General features: G+C 37.2%; 2 pseudogenes; both read left to right on the forward strand.

Annotated features, from left to right (window-relative positions):
* Window positions 1-13777: 13777 nt before the first annotated feature.
* On the forward strand, window positions 13778-13996 carry LOC110591522 (annotated as a pseudogene).
* A 182-nt stretch (window positions 13997-14178) lies between these two features.
* Window positions 14179-14885, forward strand: LOC110591496 (annotated as a pseudogene).
* Window positions 14886-26941: the final 12056 nt, after the last annotated feature.

Below are 26941 nucleotides of genomic sequence, written 5' to 3' on the forward strand. Positions count from 1 at the left end.
CAACAAGACAGAAGAAAGAGAAATTAAGAAGTCAATCCCATTTACAATTGCACCCAAAACCATAAGATACCTAGGAATAAATCTAACCAAAGAGACAAAGGATCTGTACTCAGAAAACTATAAAATACTCATGAAAGAAATTGAGGAAGACACAAAGAAATGGAAAAACATTCCATGCTCATGGATTGGAAGAACAAATATTGTGAAGATGTCAATGCTACCTAGAGCAATCTACACATTCAATGCAATCCCCATCAAAATACCATCCACTTTTTTCAAAGGAATGGAACAAATAATCCTAAAATTTGTATGGAACCAGAAAAGACCCCGCATAGCCAGAGGAATATTGAAAAAGAAAAGCAAAGCCGGCGGCATCACAATTCCGGACTTCCAGCTCTATTACAAAGCTGTCATCATCAAGACAGCATGGTACTGGCACAAAAACAGACACATAGATCAATGGAACAGAATAGAGAGCCCAGAAATGGACCCTCAACTCTATGGTCAACTCATCTTTGACAAAGCAGGAAAGAATGTCCAATGGAACAAAGACAGTCGCTTCAACAAATGGTGTTGGGAAAATTGGATAGCCACATGCAGAAGAATGAAACTGGACCATTTCCTTACACCACACACAAAAATAGACTCCAAATGGTTGAAAGACCTCAATGTGAGACAGGAGTCCATCAAAATCCTAAAGGAGAACACAGGCTGCAACCTCTTTGACCTCAGCCGAAGCAACTTCTTCCTAGAAACATCACCAAAGGCAAGGGAAGCAAGGGCAAAAATGAACTATTGGGACTTCATCAAGACAAAAAGCTTTTGCAAAGCAAAGGAAACAGTCAACAAAACCAAAAGACAACCGACAGAATGGGAGAAGATATTTGCAAATGACATCAGATAAAGGGCTAGTATCCAAAATCTATAAAGAACTCATCAAACTCAACACCCAAAGAACAAAGAATCCAATCAAGAAATAGGCAGAAGACATGAACAGACATTTTTCCAAAGAAGACATCCAAATGGCCAACAGACACATGAAAAAGTGCTCAATATCGCTTGGCATCAGGGAAATCCAAATCAAAACCTCAATGAGATACCACCTCACACCAGTCAGAATGGCTAAAATTAACAAGTCAGGAAACGACAGATGTTGGCAGGGATGCGGAGAAAGGGGAACCCTCCTACACTGTTGGTGGGAATGCAAGCTGGTGCAGCCACTCTGGAAAACTGTATGGAGGTTCCTCAAAAAGTTGAAAATAGAGCTATCATATGATCCAGCAATTGCACTACTGGGTATTTACCCCAAAGATACAAAAGTAGGGATCCGAAAGGGTACGTGCACCCCGATGTTTATAGCAGCAATGTCCACAATAGCCAAACTGTGGAAAGAGCCAAGATGTCCATCGACAGATGACTGGATAAAGAAGATGTGGTATATATATACAATGGAATATTATGCAGCCATCAAAAGGAATGAGATCTTGCCATTTGCAACGACGTGGATGGAACTGGAGGGTATTATGTTGAGCAAAATAAGTCAAACAGAGAAAGACATGTATCATATGATCTCACTGATATGAGGAATTCTTAATTGCAGGAAACAAACTGAGGGTTGCTGGAGTAGGGGGTGGGGTGGGAGGGATGGGGTGACTGGGTGATAGACACTGGGGAGGGTATGTGCTATGGTGAGCGCTGTGAATTGTGTGAGACTGTTGAATCACAGATCTGTACCTCTGAAACAAATAATGCAATACATGTTAAGAAAAAAAAAAGAAGAAGAAGGTAGCGGGAGGGGAAGAATGAAGCGGGGGAAATCGGAGGGGTAGACGAACCATGAGAGACGAGGACTCTGAAAAACAAACTGAGGGTTCTAGAGGGTGGGGGGTGGGAGGATGGGTTAGCCTGGTGGTGGGTATTGAGGAGGGCACATTTTGCATGGAGCACTGGGTGTTATGCACAAACAATGAATCATGGAACATTCATCTAAAACTAATGATGTAATGTATGGGGATTAACATAAGAATAAAAAAATTAATTAATTAATTAAAAAAATATTAATCCAGTGCAAGGAGCAATAAAAGCATCAATCATACATGAAATTTCTCAAAAATTTATCTCCTTTGCACTTGTTCTTGAAGCTTCTAGATGCTGCATTCCACCAAAGCAGGGGAGTAAATGAACCAAGTCATAAATATGGATATTGTAAGCAGTAGACCATTAAAAGAATACCTGAGTAGATAGCCCAGACCCCATTTTACCCCATAGAGTTGTACCAGCACCCCACATTTAGCTCCTATCTATAGGCATGAGGGTGGGAGTGTTCTATCGGTCCAGCTGAAAAAAAGAAGGAAAAATGCTGAGTTTGGATTTCAGATAGTTCAAGTCAGTATATAGGTGTAAGCCAAAAATGAATGGCAGCTGAATTGTAGCCACATGCAAGGGTGGCTTTGAGAGACAATGATAAGGAAAACATTCCCAACAGACAGACTTTAAATGGTGCATCTGGCATCCACTTTGTGGACATAGAAGTTGGCAGAGATGAAAACTATACATAAATTTCTGGAACGTGACCAGAAGCCTGGCCAGCTGGCCAGGAACGTGGAATGAAAACACTGGAATATTGGACACAAAGACTTCTGAAGTGGAAACATATGGTGGACATATGGTAACGTGCCCAAAGTGCCAAGAGTTTACTATCACATATTAACATATTTTAGAAAGCACCTGTCATGGAAGAACCACTGAACAACGAACTTGCCAGTTGATGTGAGCCATATTTTCCCATTGGCCACCCCAGAACTAGCATGATGAGCGAACATATTTGCCACAGTGGTAGAAACCTAGGTTTCATATTGGACCATCAGCATGAACCCCATTTAATAAAGCCAATTTAGCCACTGCCGTGTCTCAATGTCCAACTTGTCAGCAATAAACACTAACACTGAGTCCCCTATATGGCACTTTTCCTCAAGTAGGCCAACTCATTGCTTGGTGGTAAGTTTGTTCTTTTTGGCCTCTCCCATGCTGGAAAAGCAATTCTTCCTCACAAAAAAATACACTTGCAGGTATAGGCTCACTGTCTCTGCCTGTAGAACTTGAGCCAGGACCATTATCCATGGGTTTACAGAGTGCCTAATTCACAAGCTTAGAATCCTGCAAAACAAAGCATTTGACCAGGACACCCATTTCACAATGAAAGAGTTGAAAAAGTGGGCCCACATTTATGAGATCCATTGGTTTTGTGACATACCATACCAGTTGCTGTAATAAACACTGGAGTGACCCTGCTGAACCTGCAGCTAAAGCTCCAGCTCAGAGGCAATAGCTTCAAGAATGGTAGAATACCCTTCAGAATACAGTATACGAACTACAGCTAAAAACTCTATGTGGCTGTTTCTCTAGAAGACACCGTGGGTCCAGGAACCAAAGGGTGGAAGTATCAGTAGGTCCACTCACCATCGCTCCCAATGACTCACTGGGGGAATTCGTGCTTCTCATCCCACATCTCTGGTTTCTGTACAATTAGAGGTTCTGATCCCTAAAGAAGGGTGAACCCTTGCCAAAAGACATAGTGAGGGTCTTTTTGAACTATAAGCTGAGGCTGTCCCTTGGGCATTTTGAACTTCTCTTGCTTGGAAACCAGCAAGTGAGAAAGGGAGTCAAAATCTTGGAAGGAATAATTTACCTTGATCACAAAGAAGAGGTAGTGCTGTTTTACAAAACGGGAAAGAGTGTGTAAAAGTCAGTTGATCCACTTGAGTCTCTCTTGGGACCCCTTTGCCCCATTATAATTGAATGGACACATGCCTAAAAGGTGGATAGTTTCCAAGGACTGAGATTCTTCAGGAATGACAGTTTGGCTCACGCCAACAGGTAAGCCAACAAGACATGCAGATAAAACCTAAGAATGAGGAGGATTTAGAATGGATAGTGGTGGAGGGAGAGAGTACTGTTGTGGGCCCCAAAACCAACCTCAATGACAGAGTCTGCAGTTAGTTCACTAAGCCCTCTCTTCTAAGTTCCCCTTCAAAAGAAAGACCTATGTGGAGCTGCTCGATGAACATCTATGGAAAAATGGAATTATAATGTCTAAGGTGTGGACGGTGGTAGTCATAGAGGTGTGCCACTCAGATCTCTTTTCAGGAAAGCACTTGCTGTGAAAAGAATAGTTAACTTCCAGGTGTAGCAGCTTCCATATCCTTCTGCTGCAGGCCAAAAAAATTTTTTTAGCCAAAAAGCTAGGGTAAGTGTAGAACTCACCTTATTCATTCCCCCTTCTCTCAGTGAGCACAGTCTTTCACTGCCTGCTGCCCAAAGTCTGAAAATAGCTGTCTTATTTCATCCAGTTTTTTAGTTGTTTTACAGAGAAGAATAATTTCTATACCAATTGATCTGACTTGGTTGGAAACCAAAAGCCAGTGAAATTTTAATGCTATATTTCATAATAGCTTCCTCAGAAACCATATTATGTCTAAATGCATTCAAATTATAGTACAGAAGGAAATCCCCAAGTATAAAGTCTACTTTAGTTGCTTTGATTCAGAGGATCATGCATATAAACTCTAAAACATTTCTTATCCAAAGCCTATAGTTAGATGAACATGAGGATAATTTGAACATACCATACCATTTTGTTATTGAAAATTATTTGAATAAACCCTGCTGTTAATGTAATACCTAATAATAGCCACAGCTTAAAATTTCACAGAAATGCTTGAAATTACACACATACTCCTTTTTTAGAATGTATGTATCAAAGTTTTTAAGAAAAGCAAGACGAAACCAGAGAGGGAGACAAACTATAAGAGACTCTTAATCTCAGGAAACAAACAGAGTTGCTGGAGTGGAGGGGGGTGGGAGGGATGGGGTGGCTGGGTGATGGACATTGGGGAGGGTATGTGCTATGGTGAGCGCTGTGAATTGTGTAAGACTGAAGAATCACAGACCTGTACCCCTGAAACAAATAAACATTAGATCTTAATAAAAAATAAAAATAAAAAATTAAATTAAACTTAAAAAAATAGAAGAAAATGACCTAATTCAAATTGATTTATAAGTCAACCAAATATCAGCTGAAATTTTTTAAAGGATCATAATGGCACACAATAAGGTTAAATGCAGCCCTAAGAAATTGCAATGTTGTTAGACCATTAAACATCATATAACAGAAAAATTGATTTGGAAGGATATCTAAAGACCACCAACTTAATATCTCTACCTTATTTTTTTTTCTCAATGTTTTGAGGTTTTCTGGTTTTGACTTTGTGTTTAGCTAGGAGGTTGTGAAACATCCCATCAGAAATTGATAGCTAGACAATATTTTATATAAAAACCCTAATAGGACACCTGGGTGGCTCAGTCAGTTAAGCGTCTGCCTTCAGCTCAGATCATGATCTCAGAGTCCTGGGATTGAGCCCCACATCTGGCTCCCTGCTCAGCGGGGAGGGGAGTCTGCTTTTCCCTCTCCCTCTGCCCCTCCCCCCTGCTCCTGCTCTCTCTCTCTCTCAAAACAAACAAAAACCAACCCTAATAATGTAAGGTTATTATAAATGAATAAACTAAGTCCCAAAGTATTTTCAATGATTTCTATAATTTGACAAACCTACTTAGTAACCCAACTAAAACCTTTGACCCCTTGTCTAGTGTCTTTTCCTCAATTACTATACTGTCAAAAGAAAACAAAAACAAGCAATGTCTTATGTAACAAACATTTCCCTCAGTAGATTCTTGGAACCAATATCATAACTTAAGATATCTGCTTCTCATTCCTTGTTTCAAAACAAATACTGTCTTAACAGAAGTAGTAAAAAATTAAACTTCCTCTTTTCCTTTACATCCAGATGTTATTTCCAGACAATAAGATTTGCTAAGTGAAGGAATTTGAAAAAGCAAAGGAAGTATACTGGAATTCTAGGTGAAAGTTCACAAAAAGTGAAAATAAAGATAAACTTGTATTATAATATTAATAGGAGGTAATCTTACTGTTATAAAATATGGATGGAAGGAATCCAAATAAAAAGTATACAACAAAAGAGATTTGAGAATTTATATAAATAACAATTGTAGGTTATTTTTTAAATTGACATTAAAACCTTCTGACATTACAATGAAGTAAAATTTATTTTGAATTTAACTGAAGTTAATATTTAACCGTCCTTATATTTAGCCACGATTAGACCTGTTAACATAGATTAAAAACAGAAAACTCAGTTTACTATGGTTCAATTTATTTCTCTTCCTTGTAATTTGTTGGAATTGCTTGAGCCATTGTATATTAAAAATCAGCTAAGATAATCAATTGATTAGTCTATTGATAATGTGGTATGTTTTTACAAGGTTCATAAAGTCAACAAGTTTCTTGGGTTTAATATTGAATTGTACTATATTTAATCAACCCCTATGATTCCATTCTTTAACTTGATCAAAACAAATAGGTAACAACGTGAGTATATAATTTTTAAGTGTTGTGAGAGTATCAGCTTATTCAAAATTGTTTAGGCTTTAGTATTTTGTCAAATCTGACTGTTTCAGCTTAAATTTATTTCTTTACACTCAAATTAAGTAAAGGAAGCTCAGCTCATATGAGAAAAAGTCAAGTTTACGAAGCAGGAGGATTTGTTATTGTAGTTATTGTTTTGCATTACTTAATGCAATTACCTTTTTCCTACCATCTTTTTTTGTGACCCAATATCCAGCACGATGAGCACAGGACTGTCCTCTGGACTGACTCATTTGTAAAATGGAGACAATAAAAGGAGCTGCACTATAGTGTTTGTGTGTTCTGTGTGCTTATTTTTTTTATAAAAAGTTTATTTTTATATCTAAAAATGCATTCACATTTAGGAGGGAAAAGAAAAACAAAAGACAGGAAGTATACTCATATTTGATCCACCTGTTCTTTTATTCCCTTCATATATTGTATTTGTTGTTTTTGTGATAAATAATTTAAATACATTAAAGCACCTGGATATTAGGTATACAGTTCAATTGGTAACAAATCACCACTCTGGTAAATGATGTTAATAATGGGTAAGCACCCATTAGGGGTCAGAGGTATATGGGGAATCTCTGTCTTTTCCTCTCAATTATGATGTAAACCTAAAACTACTGGGGTGCCTGGGTGGCTCAGATGGTTAAGCGTCTGCCTTCGGCTCAGGTCACGATCCCAGGGTCCTGGGATCGAGCCCCACATCGGGCTCCTGGCTCAGCGGGGAGCCTGCTTCTCCCTCTGCCTCTCTCCCTGCTCATGCTCTCTCTCTCTCTCTGTATCTCTGTCTCAAATGAATAAATAAAATCTTAAAAAAAACAAAACCTAAAACTACTGTAACAAAATAAAGTCTTCAATAAAATTTTAAAAGAAAATCAATTCACAGACTCAGGTTTCAGCTCTGATACGTCAAAAGCTCCAAAGTTGTCACTCCCTTCCTTACAACAAGAAAACCCTGAACAACTTTTCTTGGACCCATCATAGACTCAAGGTTGCTTGGCAGACTGCTATCCCAGAATATAAAGAGACCGGAAAATACAGAGTCACAAGTGAGATAGAATTATCTAGAACAAAAGCCACTGGAGCCATAACTGGAGAGGAACACTTAAATAGTAATTTAAATTGCTTGTAAGAGGCTGAGTGCGCATTAGCATGTGAATGAAAACATTCCGGGGTCTCATAGTAAATAGCCAAATAAAATTTTATGTGTCTGGCATGGCGAGAAGAAAAATAATCATTTTGAAATATGTCCATATCCATCTCCATAATGAGGACTTTCTCTTTAGGAGATAAGTCCAGAGCCTCATTCCACCGAAGGGGAAGGGCATTTACCCAACTCCATCTCCCTCTAGATTTCCTATCTCACCTCTAGCTTGAAGTGGTTCACAATGGCCAAAGCTGGAACAATTTAAGCACTGAAATAAATAATTATACTAATGAATTAAAAGCATTGAATAAAGTAAAAATCCATGAGTTTATACTGATATCAATAAATAAATGAACAAGTAAATGGTAGACTACCAACTATAAATGTAGAAAGAATAATGAAATTTGAACAAGTAAATGGTAGGCTAACAACTATAAATGTAGAAAGAATGATGAAATTCCCATCATAATGGGAAGATATAAAGTAAACAGAGTGGGCGCCTGGGTGGCTCAGTCGTTAAGCATCTGCCTTCGGCTCAGGTCATGATCCCAGGGTCCTGGGATCGAGTCCCACATCGGGCTCCCTGCTCGGCAGGAAGCCTGCTTCTCGCTCTCCCACTCCCCCTGCTTGTGTTCCTGCTCTCGCTATCTCTCTCTCTGTCAAATAAATAAATAAAATCTTTAAAAAAAAAAAAGTAAACAGAGTAAATGTTAACAACTGTGCCACAGAAATACAAAGGATTATAAGACAATATGATGAAAAATTGTATGTCAGCAATTTGAACAACCTAGAAGAAATGGGTAAATTCCTAGAAACAATAACTTCCCAAAACTGAATCAGGAAGAAATAGAATTTTTGAACAGATGGATTACCAGCAATGAAATTGAATCAATGATCAAAAATCCCAAAAAACAAAGTGCAGGACCAGACAACTTCACAGGTGAATTCTACCAAACATTTAAAGAAAATTTGGTCCCTATTCTTCTCAAACTATTCCAAAGAAGAGAAGAGGAAGGAAAGCAACCAAATTCATTTCATGAAGCTAGCATTACCCCAATACCAAAACCAGATAAAGACACTACAAAAAAAAAAGAATTACAAGCCAGTATCTCTGATGAACATAAATGCAAAAATCCTCAACAAAATACTAGTAAACCCAATGCAACAATACATTAAAAGAATCATTCATCACATTCAAGAGGGACTTATGCAAGCATGGTTCAATATTCTCAAATCAACCAACGTGATACACCACATTAATAAAAGAAACCATATGATCATTTCAATATATGCAGAAAAACCACTTGCAAACTACAATAGCCATTCAGGATAAAAACCCTCAACAAAGTAGGTTTAGAGGAAATATACCTCAACATAATAAAAGTCATCTATGAAGAACCCACAGCTAACATCATACTCCAACAGGAAAAACAGCGAGTTTTTCCCCTAAGATCAGGAATAAGAGAAGGATGTCCACTCTCACCACTTTTATTCAATATAGTACTCTAAATCCTAGCCACGGCAATCAGACAAGAAATAAAAGGCATCTAAATTGGTAAAACAAGTAAAACTGTCACCATTTGCAGATGACATGATACTATTTATATAGAAAACCTTAAAGACTTAACCAAAAAAAACTAGAATAAGTGAATTCAGTTAGGTCACAGGATACATAGTCAATATACAGAAATCTGTTGCATTTCTGTACACCAATAATGAAGCAGTGGAAAGAGAAGTTAAGAAAACAAGCCCTTTACAATTGTACCAAAAATAATAAAATACCTAGGATCAAACTTAACTAAGGTGGTGAAAGACCTATACTCTGAAAACTATAAAATACTGAAGAAAGAAATTGAAGATACAAACAAATGGAAAGATACTACATGCTCATGGACTGGAAGAATGTTGTTAAAATGTCCATACTACCCAAAGCAATCTACAGATTTAATGCAACCCCTATCAGAATACCAACAGCATTTTTCACAGAACTAGAACAAAGAATACTAAAATTTGTATGAAACTACAAAAGACTCCAAATAGCTAAGCAATCTTGAAAAGAAAAACAAAACTGGAGGCATCACAATTCTAGTTCAAGTTATATTACAAAGCTGTAGTAATCAAAACAGTATGTTACTGGCACAAAAATAGACTCATAGATCAATGGATAAGAATAGAGACCCCAGAAATAAGCCCATGACATTATGGTCAATTAATCTTTGACAAAGGAGGAAAGAATATGCAATGGGAAAAAGTCTCTTCAACAAGTGGTTTCAGGAAAACTGGACAGCTATATGTGAAAAAATGAAACTGGACCACTTTCTTACACCATACACAAAAATTAACTTGGATAAAAGACCTAAATGTGAGACATGAAACCATAAAAATTCTAGAAGAGAGCACAGACAGTAATTTCTCTGACATTGGCCATAGCAACATTTTTCTAGAAAGGTCTCCTGTGGCAAGGAAAACAAAAGCAAAAATAAACTATTGAGACTACACTTAAATAAAAGTCTTCTGCACAGCAAAGGAAACCATCAACAAAAGTAAAAGACAACCTACTGAATGGGAGAAGATATTTGCAAATGACATATTTAATAAGGGTTTCATATCCAAAATACACAAAGAACTTATACAACTCAACACCAAAAAACAAATAACCCAGTTTAAAAATGGGCAGAAGAAATGGACATTTCTCCAAAGACATACAGAAAGCCAACAGACAGATGAAAACATGCTCAACATCACTCATCAGCAGGGAAATGCCAATCAAAACCACGAGATATTACCTCATTTAGCCACCTGTCAGAATGGCTAAAATAAAAAACACAAGAAACAAGTGTTGTTGAGGATGTGCAGAAAAGAAACCCTCATGCACTATTGGTGGGAAAGCAAAATGGTTCAGTCACAGAGGAAAACAGTATGAAGGTTCCTCAAAGAAATTAAAAATAGAACTGCCATATGTTCCAGTAATTCCACTACTGAGTATTTACCCAAAGAAAATGAAAACACTAATTCAAAGGGATACATGCACCCTGATGTTTTTCGCAGCATTATTTTCAATAGCCGAGATACGAAGCAACCCAAGTGTCCATCCATAGATGAATGGATAAAGATGTGGTATACATACACAATGGAATATTACTCAGCCATAAAAAGGAATGAAATCTTGCCATTTGCAACAACATGGATGGATCTGAAGGGGATAATGCTAAGTGAAATAAGTGAGTCATAGACAAATACTGTATGATTGCACTCATACGTGGCATTTAAGAAATAAACAAATGAACAGAGAAAAAAAGGAAACAAAAAAATAAACTCTTAAATATAGGGACCAAACTGGTGGTTACTGGTGGGGTGTAAAATAGGTGAAGGGGATTAAGAGTACACTTATTGTGATGAGCACTGAGTGACGTATAAAACTGAATCACTATATTGTACACTTGAAACTAGTATAACACTACATTAATCATACCGGAATTTTAAAAAATAAATTTTAAGAAAAATATTAACAATTGTAGAGTTTGGATGAAAGATATACAGGCATTCTGTGTGTTATTCTTGCACCATTTGTGTGTGTGAAATTATTTCAAAATAGTATAAAAACAGTATATTGAAACTATTACAAATTGTGTTGACTCAAGGAATGAAAAGAGTTCAAAATTAGGAAATATATGCACATAAATAGAAGTCAAATATATTTAAAAGAGAAAATTTATCCACACAACACCATCTCAATAGATCTGATAAAAATTTTTAAACAAATGGATGTTCGGCAATATTCAACATCCACATCTTTAAAATTCACTCATTTCTACTCCTGAAACCAGGAGTAGAATTACACTATATGTTAACTTACTAAAATTTAAATAAAAAATTGAAACAAAATAAAATAAAACTACCTTGGATAAGTGGAAATAGAAGCTACATACTTAATAATGTACCATCTAAAAGCAAAATTCAGCCTTAGGTGTATACTAAAATTAAAAAAAAAAAAAAAAAATGTGAGCAAAGGGGGAAGGGGAGAGGGACAGGGAGAGAGAATCTCAAACAGGCTCCACACTGAGCAGGGAGCCCTACGCGGGGCTTGATCTCAGAACCCAAGATCATGACCTGAGCTGAAATCAAGAGTCCGAGGCTCAACTGACTGAGCCACCTAGGAACCCCTTGAATCCAAATTTGAGTGCAATACTTCTGTATGTATTCATATCTCTGGCTTCCTCAGCTCAGTTTATTTCATTTGTAAAATAAGTTTTCATCTGTTTGGCACCTTCCAAAAACGTGTTAAAATTCCTCAATAACTCCAAGGTCCCATCCCATGTTTACTATGGGTTTATTTTTCTATGTGTTTTCAAAATGATGAATGGATATATAGAGGATAGCATGGATTTTTGTTTAGGCATTTAACAAATGATTACCTTAACTTGAATGGTTTTCTTATTATCTCTATTTGCTTCTCTAGATAGTAATCATATCTTATAAAATATTTTTCAAAATCTATTTTTCTTGTAATATTGAAGAGCCAGTATTTCTATATGTAAGCATCTGTGTCTATCTTAGGCAGGATGGAAGTCTTGGACCACTGATAAAAAGCCTGTCCTAGACCATGGCCTCAGAAGACTGGTGAGGACAGAGAAGGGTGAACAAAAACAAAGTAAAAAAGATAAGAGGCCAACCTCCCACTAAAGACCTAACTAAAATTCCAAATCACATAAGGAAATCTGATAGGGCAACAATATAAATAATTGCAGCTTGCAAAACTCAAATAATAGAAAAGAGACTTATAATAAGCATGCCTGAAATTCACAGAGAGGTCAACATGGAATATTAACACTACCTCTGTTACAAACTGATGAAAATGTTGAATAAATGAGATAAAAAAGAAAACATAGTAACATAGCCTAGCAGGAACTAAATTGTGGCTTTACTAGAGTGTTAGTACAGAAGAAGAAAGTAAAGAATTTGGCTTCTGGAAGGTGAAAGGAACCAAAACAGCACAGCAAGAAATGTTGGAATAGACACAGGAAGCCAGAAGTGAGACCATAATACGTTAAAGGGTGAAAAGTCTTGGGGCACCTGGGCGGCTCAGTCAGTTAAGTGTCTGCCTTTGGCTCAGGTCATGATCCTGGGGTCCTGGAACTGAGTCCCACATTGGGCTCCCTGCTTAGTGGGGCGTCTGCTTCTCTTTCTCCCTCTCCTCCCTGCTTGTGCTCTCTCAAATAAGTAAATAAATAAATAAATCTGTAAATATTTTTTAAAAAGGGTGAAAAGTCTCACCAGATCCCTAGGATACTGACAGCGGCTAGACAGGCAAACAATACGCAATTCACCTTTTAGGGACGGAGCCAAACCACTTGCTGTTTCCATGAGTACCTCTGTCAGAGGCCTAAATCACCACAGGGCCGGTAATGCCAAGCCATGATTATTTAGCCTTATTGTGCGCTGTAAAGAGGAATTTACTAATCAATATCCTAGCAAGATAGTTCATTTTACATTTTTGAGAATTAATCAAGAAGCAATAAATTAGTAGTGTCGACGAACAAGGACAAATGACCAGATGGCAGGTACACAACGCTTGGGGAACGGGCATGCACTGGGGGAAAAACTCTGCAAGTCAGGATCAGTAGCAGGCTTGCATGGCCTCCACTGCCTGTCACAAGACTGGCAGCGCAGGGCCACCCGGCAGGACTGGTCATCAGCCTCCACCAGGGGGGAGCCCGACGGCTGGGCCATGGGGCTTCCAGAGAGCTCTTTAAAAAGCCCTAATCATCCTGCTGATGTTACCACAGGTTGTGATATCATATCTATACAGTGTGAGAGAAGGTGGATCCAGCTGCTCCTCCTGACATGCCCACATTTGCCTTTGGAAGGGTAACCAGCCCATCCTGGGTGTGATCAGGGGCTGAGGTCCCACACCAGCCGTTCCTGCTGAATGTGACAGAAGCAAGCTGCAGGATTTACCGTGTCAACGTTTATGGCTAGATATGGGCTAGCCTCCTTCCTTGGCACTAACAGGGAGCTGGAATCCAAGTTGTGTGGTTAGCCAGAGTTCGCTGCCCTAAACAGTTGGAGTCAAAAGTAACCTATGGTGGCAGAGTGGAGTGGTCCCCGGAGATGCCTGACGGTCTGTTCTGCGGGGCACGATGGAGCAGGCCAGGGACTGCTTACACCTGAGACAGACCACAGAACGGCACAGCATGTACCAGAGGGGGAAGTTCAAGTCCAACACAGAAGGACAGCCTCACAGCAGCCGAGAGTGTCAGCTGTATGCAAGGCGATCTCAGCAGGAGCAAGTACCTGTGCTGGATTTCCAGGCAGAACAGAGACAGGCATTCTTAGCTGAGACACCAAGAGATGGTTAAAGCAGTATTGGAACAGTGTTAGCTGATTTCCAAGTGAAAAACCAGGCTCCATCTACTGTTTGAAGCTTCTGCCCCAAGCTTGCATTGTTTATAGGAGAACCTGTGTCATACCTTTATCTGCAGCCTCCCCTTCAGTTTTAAGGATCCTGAAACCGGACACTGGATTTGGTGAAACCACCACCATGACTGTGGGAAAGTGCAGCAAGATGCCCCAGCACACTGACCACAGAATGAGATGTACCTGCAAGATGGCTGAATCTGCATTGGCACCTTTAAGGCTTTTGACAAGCCTATGAACTTGATCCTCTGTGACTGTGATGAATTCAGGAAGATCAAGCCAAAGAATGTGAAGCAGCCAGAGCATGAAGAAAAGTGGGTTTTGGGTCTGGTGTTGCTATGTGGGAAGAACTTGTTTTCCGTGACTGTGTAAAGACTGCCATTGCTCAGGTACCACTTGCTGGAGCTGCAGGAGGCCCTGGGGTTGGCAGGGCAGCTGGTGGAGGAGGGCCAGCTAGCGGTCCAATTCCCCAGGCTCCTGCTGGATTAGCAGGACCTGTCCGAGGGGTTGGGGGGTCATCCCAACAGCTAATGACTCCACAGGGAAGAGGCACTCCAGCAGCCAATGCAGTTGCTGCTACTATTAGCATTGCTGGAACCCCAACTCAATTCCCACCAGGACGGGGGACCCCACCCACTCCTGCGGGCCAAACACCACCACCTCTAGGCATTATGGCTCCTCCATCCTGTATGAGACCACCTATGGGCCCACCAATTGGGCCCCCCCCCCCGCTGGAGGGATGCTAATAGGCATCTCCCCTCCAGGAATGAGACCCCTTCTGCCAGGAATTAGAGGCTCACCACCCCCGGAATGCATCCACCAAGACCCTAGGATACTGTTGATCCTTAAGTCACTTTTTTCCCTGCAATGTGTCTTGTGAAACTGTGTTTGTGAGCTTTTGTTCCCTCTTTGATGCATTAATATTAGCTAATAAATGCACAAATGCACAGAGCAATTAAACTGGGAAAAGAAAGAGTAACCTGCAGTGTTAGAAGTCAGGACAGGTTGCTCTTGGAGAGCTACTGAATGTAGGAGGATATGATAGAGCTTCTGGGATGCTGCTAAAATTCTCTTTCTGGATCCGGATACTAGTTACCCAGGTGAGCTTACCCTTCTGAAAAGCTGTTGAATTGTGCACTTATAATTTGGAGACTTTTATATGCATAAGTTATTTTTCAACATAAAATTTACTTTAAAAAGGAAATAGATCTTCCACATCTAGGTGAGATAAAATGCTGAGCAAGGGAAAAACATTTTCACCAAGATCAACTAGGGGAAAAAAGAATAAAAGTGCAGTGGATTGCAGCAAATCAGATATGCTAGAATTAGTGAGTTCATAATGATATTTATTTTTAAAGATAAATAGTCCTATGGACCAGGAAGATTTAACTATTTTAAATTTGTACACACCTAATCAAATTTCTTCTAAATAAATAATGAAAATAGTTATGAAAACTGACAAAAATAAAAAATAAATATTGACAAAAAGCAGGGAGAAATAGATAAATCTATAATTAAATTGGAGATATTTTAATAAACCACTTTCAGTTATTGACAGAATAGGCCTAAAAGATTTTTAAAATATGATGAATTAACATATATGTTATGAATTAATCATATTATGTTGAATCATAATATAATGTTATGAATTGACAATATATATAAGTCATTGCATCAATAACTGCAGTATATACATTCCTTTCAACCATAAAAGGAACTGTTTATAAAAATTGACCTTAAATAGGACACAAAGAAACAAATTTAAAAGGATAAAATCATTCAATGCATGCTTTCTGACCATAATGCAATTTTGCTAAAATTCAGTAATACAAATATAACTAGACAATAGCCACATGTTTGAGGAAATAAACTTCTAAGAATGCATGGTCAAAAGAGAATCCTAATGGAAATTAGGAAAGATTTTGCTTTGAAACATAAGGAAAGCATTATATAGAGAAACTAATCTGCACTACATCAACATGCATGAGTCTTATACACATAATGTGTGAAAAAAGCAATATGCAACAATGTGTACCCTGTGATCCCACTTTGAAAATTCAAACATGTATTATCTAACAAAAAATTTTGTAAAAGAATATGTAAATAATATTCAATAACTTTGAAAAGTTCAACAGAATATAGCTTCTTATAGGAAAATGCCTTAAAACTGAAATTATTAGTAATTAAGAAAATATCAACCCAAAGTGTTTTACAGACAAATTTTACTAAAAAAATCAAGAAACTCCTAACTCCAAATTTAACACTCTTTTAGGGAATACAAAAAAAAAAATTATTCAACTCATACATACTACTATAACCGTAAATGGTAATATAAGTGGTACAAGATAATAAAACTACAGGCCAATGTCACTCACAGACATAACTATCTAAATAAAATATTAAAAAGCTGAAGCCAGCAACATATAAAAGAGATAATGTATCATCACCAATTTGTATTTTTATAAGGAATACAAATTTGGGTTAACATATAGAAGTAGAAAAGTCATAATCATGTTAAAACTTGCAAAACCCATTTAATAAAATTCAACATTAGTAAGAAAAAGTCTTTATAAATGTAGGTAAGAAAGCTCTCTTAACATGATCAAGGGTGTCCACCAAAAGCTGCCATAAACACTGCAGCCAATGGTAAAAATCAGTAACAAGGACCTAAGTTTTAATTCTATCACTGTACTGGAGATCCTAGCCAATTTAGTAAGATTAGAAAAAGGAATTAAAGAGCATAAAAATAATTCAAGAAATAAAATGTCATAACTTACAGATGATATAACAGAGAAAACCAAAAAAATTTTTACAGAAAAAAGGTTGGAATAGGCGAGTTTAACAATATTGATAGATACGACTCCAGTCAATAACTAGACATTTACTGTAATTCAAACTGTTATTTACTTTAAAATGTAAGTGTATTTGAGAAATGTGACTCAGAAAATATGTCATTTGCTATAACAAAAGTTAATTTTTATCCTTTACAAACTGTTTCAGAAAACAGAAAAATGAAAGGTGCTCAGTTCATTTAATGAGGCTTGTGTACTCTTGATTCTAAAATCAGAACAATTTAAGAAAAAAATTATAGGCCTGTTTCATACATATATATAGATGCAAATGTTCTAAATAAAATACTATCTATATAATGTGGCAGTATCTTAGAAATAATTTTATCAATAGCATTATCCCTAGAAACAAAGAATGGTTCAGATTAGGAAGAAAAAAAATGATCATTGCAATTCAGGACTTTATTTTTTTTAATATTCTTTTTTTTAATTATTTTATGTTAATCACCATACATTACATCATTAGTTTTTGATGTAGTGTTCCATGATTCATTGTTTGCGTATAACACCCAGTGTTCCATTCAGTACGTGCCCTGCAATTCAGGACTTTAAATAGCCTAATAGGAAAATAATATTTTCTCAATCAATGTAAAAAACATTTCATTCAGTTTAATACTTATTATGCAAAAGAAAAAACTTATAAGAAACTAGGAAAAGAAGGAACTTCGTTTATTAAAGATTTATGCTGAGAACATTCGGAAAAATATTATATTCAATAGAAAACTGTTGGAGTCATTTTGTCTAAGATCAGGAAAAATTATGATGTCCACTCTTAATTTCACTGAATGTCTGACCTCCACCCCTGCCTCCCAAAAAAGGCAAATAAGAGCTATGAGAATTAGAAAGTGTTAGGTAACACATATCCCATCATGGTCATTGTCTCTTTACAACAGAATTTGGGAAATACTCCACAATGTCATATATTTGTAGTTGGATTAAGGAGTAAGCTCTACTGGGGAAAAGGAAAATTTTAAAGGCATGCATTAGTAGAGAGGAAGGAATAAAGAGCTAACATTTTTACTTTTTGTATTTGTACTGAGTCTATCTTCTTCTTAGATCTCCTTTTCCATAAGGCAAAGGCTAAATGTAAGAGCAGCCCTAACCTCTGAAGGATAATTAAACCATTTGGACACCAGGTAAACGGGACTTGAATGCAACTGTTATTTGGTGTTGCCTGGGAAAGGGAGTTGCCTGCAACAGGGCAAGAAACTGTTTCCTAGTACAGAGTGGGAAAGGCAAGGTCTTATAGAGAACTATGCTTAAGTGCGGTCCTTCTAGGTTGAAGAAGGGTCGGGGTCCTAGAGGCCCAAGCTAGATTGTTGTAGTTTTAGCTTTCTCTCTTCTTACTGACCCAAATGCTGACTTTATGCCTCACAGTACAGTACCATCTTGTAATAATGAGGATGAAAGCAATGCTGTGACAATGAGTGACATGAAGTTAGAAGTCTGGTCTTCAATGAAACCACTGAGCCACTATAACAGCCCTACACTGTCTCCCTCCAAGCTCCTTATTACAATACAGCCTTTAATTTAATATAATCTTAGAATGTAGCAGAACTTAAATTAATTTGTACAATTGTCTACAAAAAAAAATCAAAGATACTCAAGGGACTAAATATTAGAATAAGAGAATCTGTTAAGAGCTCTGAACACAAGATCAACATAGGAAAACTTATATAAAAGTAACACATATTTGAAATGTAATATAAAAAGTATCCATCATCAATAGCAATAAGGTATGGTTATGTTGGAATAAAATCAACTAAGTAGAATAAAATCACAGAAGAATGTTTGAAACATCCAAAAAAATATTACCAAAATTATAGAACAAAAAAAGTCTTAAGAATTGGAGAGCTATACTATGCTCATAGATTAAAAGACTCAATATTGTAAAACTTCTTTCCAAATCAACCTCTGAAATCAATGAAATGTCAATAAAAAGATCAACAAAACTTTACATGAATTTATAACAGATGAACTTAAAAATTCATATGGAAACATTAAAGGGCCAGTAGAGAAAAGTTTTTTGAAGATGATCAACACTGACAATTAATCTATAGTAATTAAAGCAATATTCTTGTGGAGATGGACAAAATGATCATTAAAATGGAACAGAGCCCAGAAATAAATCTTACTTCACACCAAACACAAATACTCATCTTATATGGCCTAGTAACCAAAGAAAAGCAAAACTTTTAAACTGAGGGAAAAACTGTAGAATATTTTTATGTCCATCATCAGAATAATAAGGTATTCTTAGAGAAGTCACAAAAGGCCTATACAAAAAGGAAAATACTGACATATTTAACCACACCAAATTTGAAATTTCTGGAAAAAAGAATACTATATAGAAAATGTATGGGGCACCTGGGTGGCTCAGTCAGTTAAGTGGCCGACACTGGATTTCGGCTCTGGTCATGATCTCAGGGTCCTGAGATCAAGCCCGGTGTGGGGCTCTGCACTCAGCAGGGAGCCTGCTTGAGATTCTCTCCCTCTGCCCCTCTCCCCATTCGCATGCACACTCACTCTCTCTAAAATAAATAAATTTAAAAAAAAAATGAAAACAGAAACACAAGCTCCAGAATGGGAGATTAGCTGCAATGCATAAAACTAACGAAGAATTGGTATCCCAAGTGCATATAGAGTATCTGCTTATCAATAGGACAAAAAATAATTTTTAAAGAAAATTTGACAAAGAATATTAAAAGACAATTCACAGAAGTTAAAAGGTTATTGACCAATAAAGAAAGCAGGTTTGTTTTCACATTAAAAAGTGTAAAGGTAGTTGTTTCTTAAAATTGGATCAGTAATCAATGAAATTAGGTCCAACAACTCATTAATAAATACAAATCTCCCCAAAGCCCCCAACAGACTTCTGCTTACATTATATTGGCCAGAATTCAATATCCTCACAAGCTATAAAAAAGGACGTGAAAATGAGTCTCTCTCTGGAGGTGGACACATGCTTCCTTCCCCTTAATCAAAAAATACAATTTGTATTCATAAGGAAGATGATACATTTATTCATCAGTGTTTGCCATAATGGGATAATCTTTATTCAACAGGTAATAAGTAAGAAAATGTATGGGCAAACAGTATTGGGAATTTACCTAAATGCATTGCAAAGAGGTAAGAGAATAGTACACAAATTGAGACATATGTAGAAGGAACTGAGAGGCTCCAATATACATCTGACATCCCAGAAGTAGAAAATAGAAGGAAGAGATCGATGAAAAAAAAAACATTTGATAGATTGAGATTTTTCTGGAAGTGAAGAGACACAAGAGCACAGGAATCTTTTTTTCTTTTCTTTTTTTTTTTTTTTTTGGAGGAGATCACAGAGTAGGAATAGTTTTCCCTCTCTCTGTCCTCTCTCTGTCCCTCTATTCACACCACCTCAAAGTACAGTGATTTATCTACTGAGTGAATTTGAGGAAAATCGCTAGGCATGTTCAGGCCAGCAACTCTGTTCTTTGCTGTCGGGAGGGACTCTTCATCTGGCGAGGTCATTTCGTCTGGGCCTAAAAGGAAAAATGTGGCCAGTTCTGGAGTTCAATAATTAGCATACACACTAGGCTAATATAAAATTAACTAACTTCTACCCTGGCCTTTTTATATAATAAAGATAACATTTTGGGCTCAATTGTTACTTCGAGCAGCTTGTTCAAAACCCATGTGAGATGGAGGTCAGCCACTTATTGGGGCTGTTTAGAAACTTCAGGAGAGTCCTCAGATTTAGAGGTTTCATTTAGGACCAGACAAAAATAATTCTCTGATACATAGTGAAATGCAGTACTTCAATTATAAAATCCTAGAAACTACCAGAGAGAAAAGAGAGAGTATGGTCAAAAGAATAACTGTCAAACTAACACCAGGAGAAAGAAAGTGTAAAAGCAAAAGCAAAGAGTCAGGAATGCACAGGGCTAGTTTTCAGATTATCAAGCATTTTGTGTAATACTGTATAGTTTACATAGGACAACCAATAGGAAAGAAGATTGCATGGGTAATTGGACCATATTACCGAGACCTTGAATGCCAAGAACCTTTGCAGGAAACCACGGCAAAACACAAAAGGCTTTACGAGTATAAGAATGAAGATGTAACTGGCAGCAACGGGGAAGACCATCTGTGGGAAACAAAACTCAAGGAAGAGGGGCGCCTGGGTGGCTCAGTTGGTTAAGCGACTGCCTTCGGCTCAGGTCGTGATCCTGGAATCCCTGGATCGAGTCCCGCACCGGGCTCCCTGCTCGGCAGGGAGTCTGCTTCTCCCTCTGACCCTCCCCCCTCTCATGTGCTCTCTCTCATTCTCTCTCAAATAAATAAATAAAATCTTTAAAAAAAAAAAAAGTCAAGGAAGAATAGAAGAGATACAGCAATACTGGAATTTGTAGTTTAGAAACAAAATGTATGGAGTGGCAATGTGTTTCCACTAATTTTTTTCTTTTCCAAATTTGTGCTTTTACCCATTCTCTTATTAGGCCCTTCATCTACTGCTTTTGAGTGGATACATCAGAGTTGATAGAGTGTTCGCATCCTTCTGAATTTTGTCAAAAGCCTAGACTCTCAGTGGAATAAGGAAGACATGAAGATTTAGTCAAAAACTTGGGGTTGGAGAAGTGGAACCTAAGTTACCACCACATTCAAGTGTAGGATAGATTACCCTAGGCTGAAAGAAGAAGAAAGAAGAGATAGATAGCCAATTATAAATGAGAGGTAAAGCCAGACCTTGAAGACCTGGCCTCTTACATTAAGAATGAAAGAGTTTGCAGCAGGTGGTTTTAGGAGAGGCAGGTATGCATATCCTCAGATGACACAGGTATATCCGCACAAATAAGCATCATATGTCAGTTTCTTTTACACAGAAAGTATTTTTAAAGAACACTTAAATTTAGGGTGTAAGAAAAGTCAACAAAGGAGCCCAGAAGTGGGAAGATGATAAAAAGAATATTTTTGTTCATGCAATTATCCAGTAAGTGTCTGTTGTACATCATATACAGAGGCTTTGTGAAGTCCTGGGGTATAGAGCAGTGAAAATTAATATACTATTAAGGTTGGAGACATCCGTGTGAACCCATGTTTAGCTTAATACAGATACAGATTATTATATAGAGAAATATTTATAGATCTGTGCATATACAGTGTCACATATATACTTCCTCTGTTAGTTGAGAGAGCTCAGAAGCACCCAGACTTAGTGACTAGCAGACCTTCAATTCTAAAAACCATTCTCCAATTTAAAAAAAAAGCAGCATTCTTGTAGAAATGGCTGATTCTACTTACTGAGGTGGGAAATATAGGAGTCTAGAGCATCTATCTTGTAGTGTCAGAAAGCAAGGAAGTCCTAACACACACCCATACACACTGAAGGGTGTATTGTCAATAGGATACAGAAGCCAAGTGAAAGAGCTCCTAAAAGCTAAAGCTGAGAAATCTGAGGAACAAAATAAAATAGCATTGGATTATTACACAAGATGTCAAATAAGTGTCCATGAGCCCCTACTGACATAAATGACTGCATAAATAAATGCATAGGGAAGAAGAGGCAAATCTCTAATGTGGAAGCCTAAATAATTTGTGTACACTCATCATCCTTCAGGAGATGGCTCATAAGTCCCTATTCTGTAAGTGTGGGCTGTGTACATGGATTTTCTTCCAAAGAACACAGTATGAAAAGGATTTGAGGGGACATTAACTTTATAGTGGACAAACCTTTAAAATACTACCTCTACCAAGTGATTAAAGTTAACATTAACAGTGATAAATCATGTTAATTACATATACCCTGGATATGATGTGATGAAAATGACTTTTTATTTGTTATGTTCCAACCCAAATTCATAACCTCAGTGTAATCATGAGAAACTATCAGATGAATCCCAGCTGAGGGACAGTCTACAAAATACTGGACTATTATTCCTCATAAGTGTCAATATTATAAAAAACTAGAAAAGTTTAAGAATTGTCACAGCCAAGAAGAACTTAATGACAACTCAATGTAAGTTACCCTGGATGGGATACCTGAATAAAAAAGGGATCTTGGATAAAAACTAAGGAAATATGGGAACTCTGTACTCTTTTTATAATTTTTTGTAAATCAAAAACTCTTCAGGATGCTGGGTGGCTCAGTCGGTTAAGCATCTGCCTTCTGCTCAGGTCATGATCCCAGGGTCCTGGAATGAAGTTCCGCATTGGGCTCCTTGCTCAGTGGAGAGCCTGCTTTCCCTCTGCCTGCTGCTCCCCACTGCTTGTGCTTGCTCGCTCTCTCCCTCTCTCTGACAAATAAAAACCTTTAAAAAAAAAACTCTTCTAAAATAAAAAGCTTAGAGAGTACATGCATAGAACTAAGAGATAAATCAATAGTAATAACAATTATAGGGAAATTCAGAACATTTTTCCCATCAGACTGAGTTCCAGAAAAGTTTAGGACAAAAATTAATTATATGGTATTCAAAACAATAGAAATTTGCAAGCAAATTATGGTACTATAAGGTCAAAAGAATAAAACTATAAATGTAAATAAGCTTTTAGTGGCTTTTTTTTTTAAAAGAGAGAACTCAAGCTGGGTAGGGGACCGGCGGTGGGGAGGGGCAGAGGGAGAGGGAGAGAATTCCAGCAGGCTTCATGCTCAGCGTGGAGCCCAGTGCTGGGCTTTGGGCTTGATCCCACAACCCTGAGATCATGACCTGAGCTAAAATCAAGAGTCACACGTTCAACCTACTGAGCCACCCAGTGCCCCATCTAGTGGTTTAAAAGATACAACTAACATGAATAAGTGATGTAATGAGCACTGGGTGTTATATGCAATTGATGAATAAGTGAACTCTACATCTAAAACTAATGATACCCTATGTTAATTAATTTAATTTAAATAAGATAAAAACAAACAAAAAAGAACCGGCTGTCATCAGATAACCTTTGAGAAAAAAAATGAATCTTCATTTCCAGCTACATTTTGTAGAGAAGATAAAAATAACTCCAAACTATACTTACAGTTATAGTATTTATTACTAAACACTTGAAATGTATAATTTAATGGAAACAAGATCTATATAAACAGCAGGAAAACTATGCAAAACTATGGGAAATCATATTGTGAATATGTGTATTTTTAATATTTAATGAAAGTGGTAGCAAAGATTATATATCCAAAGTTTAATAAGGCATAAAATATATACAAAGGCCATAGTATCAATAGATTCATCAGATCAAAGGTTAAGAACTTGATTAATTTACCAGAGGACCTGACATTTATAAAAGGTCTAGTAAGTCACAGCCCAAAAAGAGACAATCAGTCTCCTCTTTAAAGTCACATTCAGGGCAAGGCACATTTAAAAAAACAGTCAATATTCTACCAAGCTGAATTACCATCACTGTGTGTGGCCTGGTGACTCAGTGTGTCAAAGGAGTATAGGTCTATGTGCTACCCAGAAGCTGGTTTGTATCTGTAGTCCCCGCTATTGAATATAATTGAATTATACCATGGGCCTCATGTGGGTGGGTAGAAAGAAGGAAAGATAAAGAAGGCATATCATTCCTACATAAGTTTGCTTTTAATATTTTTCCATTTACTTAAAATATCCCAGAGTACCACAAAAATAAGTGCATCTTTATTATATTCTTATGTTCATTGACTATGTCCAATGTTTTTATCTTTTTTAGTTTGTTTTGAGTGCCCATTATTTTATAAGAACTGTTTTAAGTTCTGGGGGGAATGAGAGTGAATAAAACTGACAAAAATCCTTGCTCTCATGGCTTATATTTTAGTAAGGGAAACAGACAATAAACCAGTAAGTAGACACACAGAAAAAACATGTTAGTGGTGATAAGGGCTATCTGGAAAGTCAAAGCAAAGAAAGGGAGTGTAGGAGAAGGAGTTTTAATTCTGAATTGAACAGTCAAACAAAGTCTCACTGAGATGACTAAGTATGAGCAAAGAAATGCAGAAGATGAGGGAGCCAGCTGGATGGATATGGATGGAAAAAGTACTCCAGTATATATAATATCTTAAAGAGGGAACAGGGAGGCCAATATGGCTTGAATGGATTGAGCAAGGGGAGAATGATAGAAGATAAACTCAGAGTGGAGGCCAGAGTCTGTAGACCCTTATAAGCCATTAAAATGTTTTGAGTAGAACGTGTTTTGACTCACATTTTACACTCTGGCTGCTGTACCAGGAATAATCTAAAGGGGAAGCCTCCACCTAAGAGGCTGTTGCAGTGATACATAGAAGATAGGATGGAGGTTAGAACCAAGATGGTAGCAGTGGAAATGGCAATAAATGGGCAGATTCTGGACATTTTGGAGACTGAGTCTACAAAATTTGTTGAGGGATTAGATTTATGGGGGAAAGAGTAGGGTCCAATTGGCCTGAACCACTGGAAGAGAAGGATTGCCATAGACTAGATTTTAAAAAGACCAAAAAACACATTTGAACAGAACACTAACAAGGAGTTGCTGAGAGCTACTTTCTATTCCCCACCACTGACTATTGATCTCATTCCAATACCATTATTCTTAACAATGACAGGGTGTCTTAAGTAAATGGGACCTCTAAACTGATCACACCTTCAGGAGTCATAGAATGAGAAGTGAATCCTGAAAAACTCAATCTAGAAATCTTAAAACAAATAAACAAGCAAACAAACAAACAAACAAAAAATGAGGGGCACCTGGGTGGCTGTTGGTTAAGCATCTGCCTTCGGCTCAGGTCTCGATCTCAGGGTTCTGGGATCTAGCCCCATGTCGGGCTCCCCACTCAACAGGGAATATGCTTCTCTCTCTCCCTCTGCCCTTTCCCCAGCTCATTCTCTCTCTCTCTGTCAAATAAATAAAATCTTAAAAAAAAAACAACCCGAGGATCTTTAATCAGGAAATCTCATGACAATGGTTTTCATGAAGAGGATCTCAGAGGAATTCACTTCATCAACTAATAACCAAATATTGAAAATGTGAAACTTACTGACAACTATGGCCAGACCACTCTTCATTATGTGAATTTTTATATTCCAATAAACAATTGTCTGATCTAAATAGTAAGTTAATATGACCGGTCTGCGTAAGCTTCACTTCCAAAAGTATGTCTGGCAGATTCTGCCATAATTTTACAAGCTGTCTGCTTCATATATAAAACCTAATCTGAAATTTCTCTATCCATTGTTAGAAAATGGCCAGAGAAGGAAATAAAAGAACATAGGAAACAGAGAGAAAAGATGCAAGAGAAATTAGTGATTAACCAAGAAAAGAGTCTTTTAATAGGAATGAAGTGGTCACAGGGAAAAGAGTGAAGTATGCAAAATATAGTGAGCCAAGGGGTTCATCATGGAGGATCCAAACTGCAACACTGGGATGAGTCTTGCTTTTATTCCTTTTGCATGACTCACCCCAAAATCTTTGGAGCTTTGGAGACTTGTTATATACATGTTAGTCTGGTGTTCAGGTGTAATAATGTGGAGAAAGCAGGAGAATAGCTTTTAGTCCCAATTCTTCTGCTTACTCTTCATATCCTTGAGTATATAACTGTTACTTTCTGGCCTTCAGTTTCCATTAAAAAGGTGATAATAATGCACCATGTGAAGAATAAATGAAATGTTGATGTAAGAGTGTTTACCAGCTGCAAAGAAACATACATGATATGAACCACAAACATTTATCTCAAAGCCAATCTTAAGCATTCCTGGATCTCTAATGGAAAACTATAGGAAAGAATGAATGAAGAAATAGAGTTCCAGTCGTAGGAAAACAAGAGCATTTGAAAAAAAGTTGACAAACTACATTTTGATAGGACAAAGATGAATGTTAGTGTGAGAGATTTCTGAAGATAGTAATCTCACCCAGAAGCTGAGAAAGATAGTCAAAGAAATATCAACTTGTAGCAGAGGGCAGGAATCAAAGAAATATAGTGTCTTTGTGAACAAAACAGGCAGAAGAAAGCAACTAAATGGCTTTGACCTAGAGAGATATTCTAGGCAATAAATAAGGGGTTTACAGTGTTCATAGTTAATATCTATCTCAAAGTTTTTGATTATGTATTCCCTATGG

Source organism: Neomonachus schauinslandi, chromosome 2 (genome assembly GCF_002201575.2).
Source record: "Neomonachus schauinslandi chromosome 2, ASM220157v2, whole genome shotgun sequence".
In the NCBI taxonomy this organism is placed as follows: domain Eukaryota; kingdom Metazoa; phylum Chordata; class Mammalia; order Carnivora; family Phocidae; genus Neomonachus; species Neomonachus schauinslandi.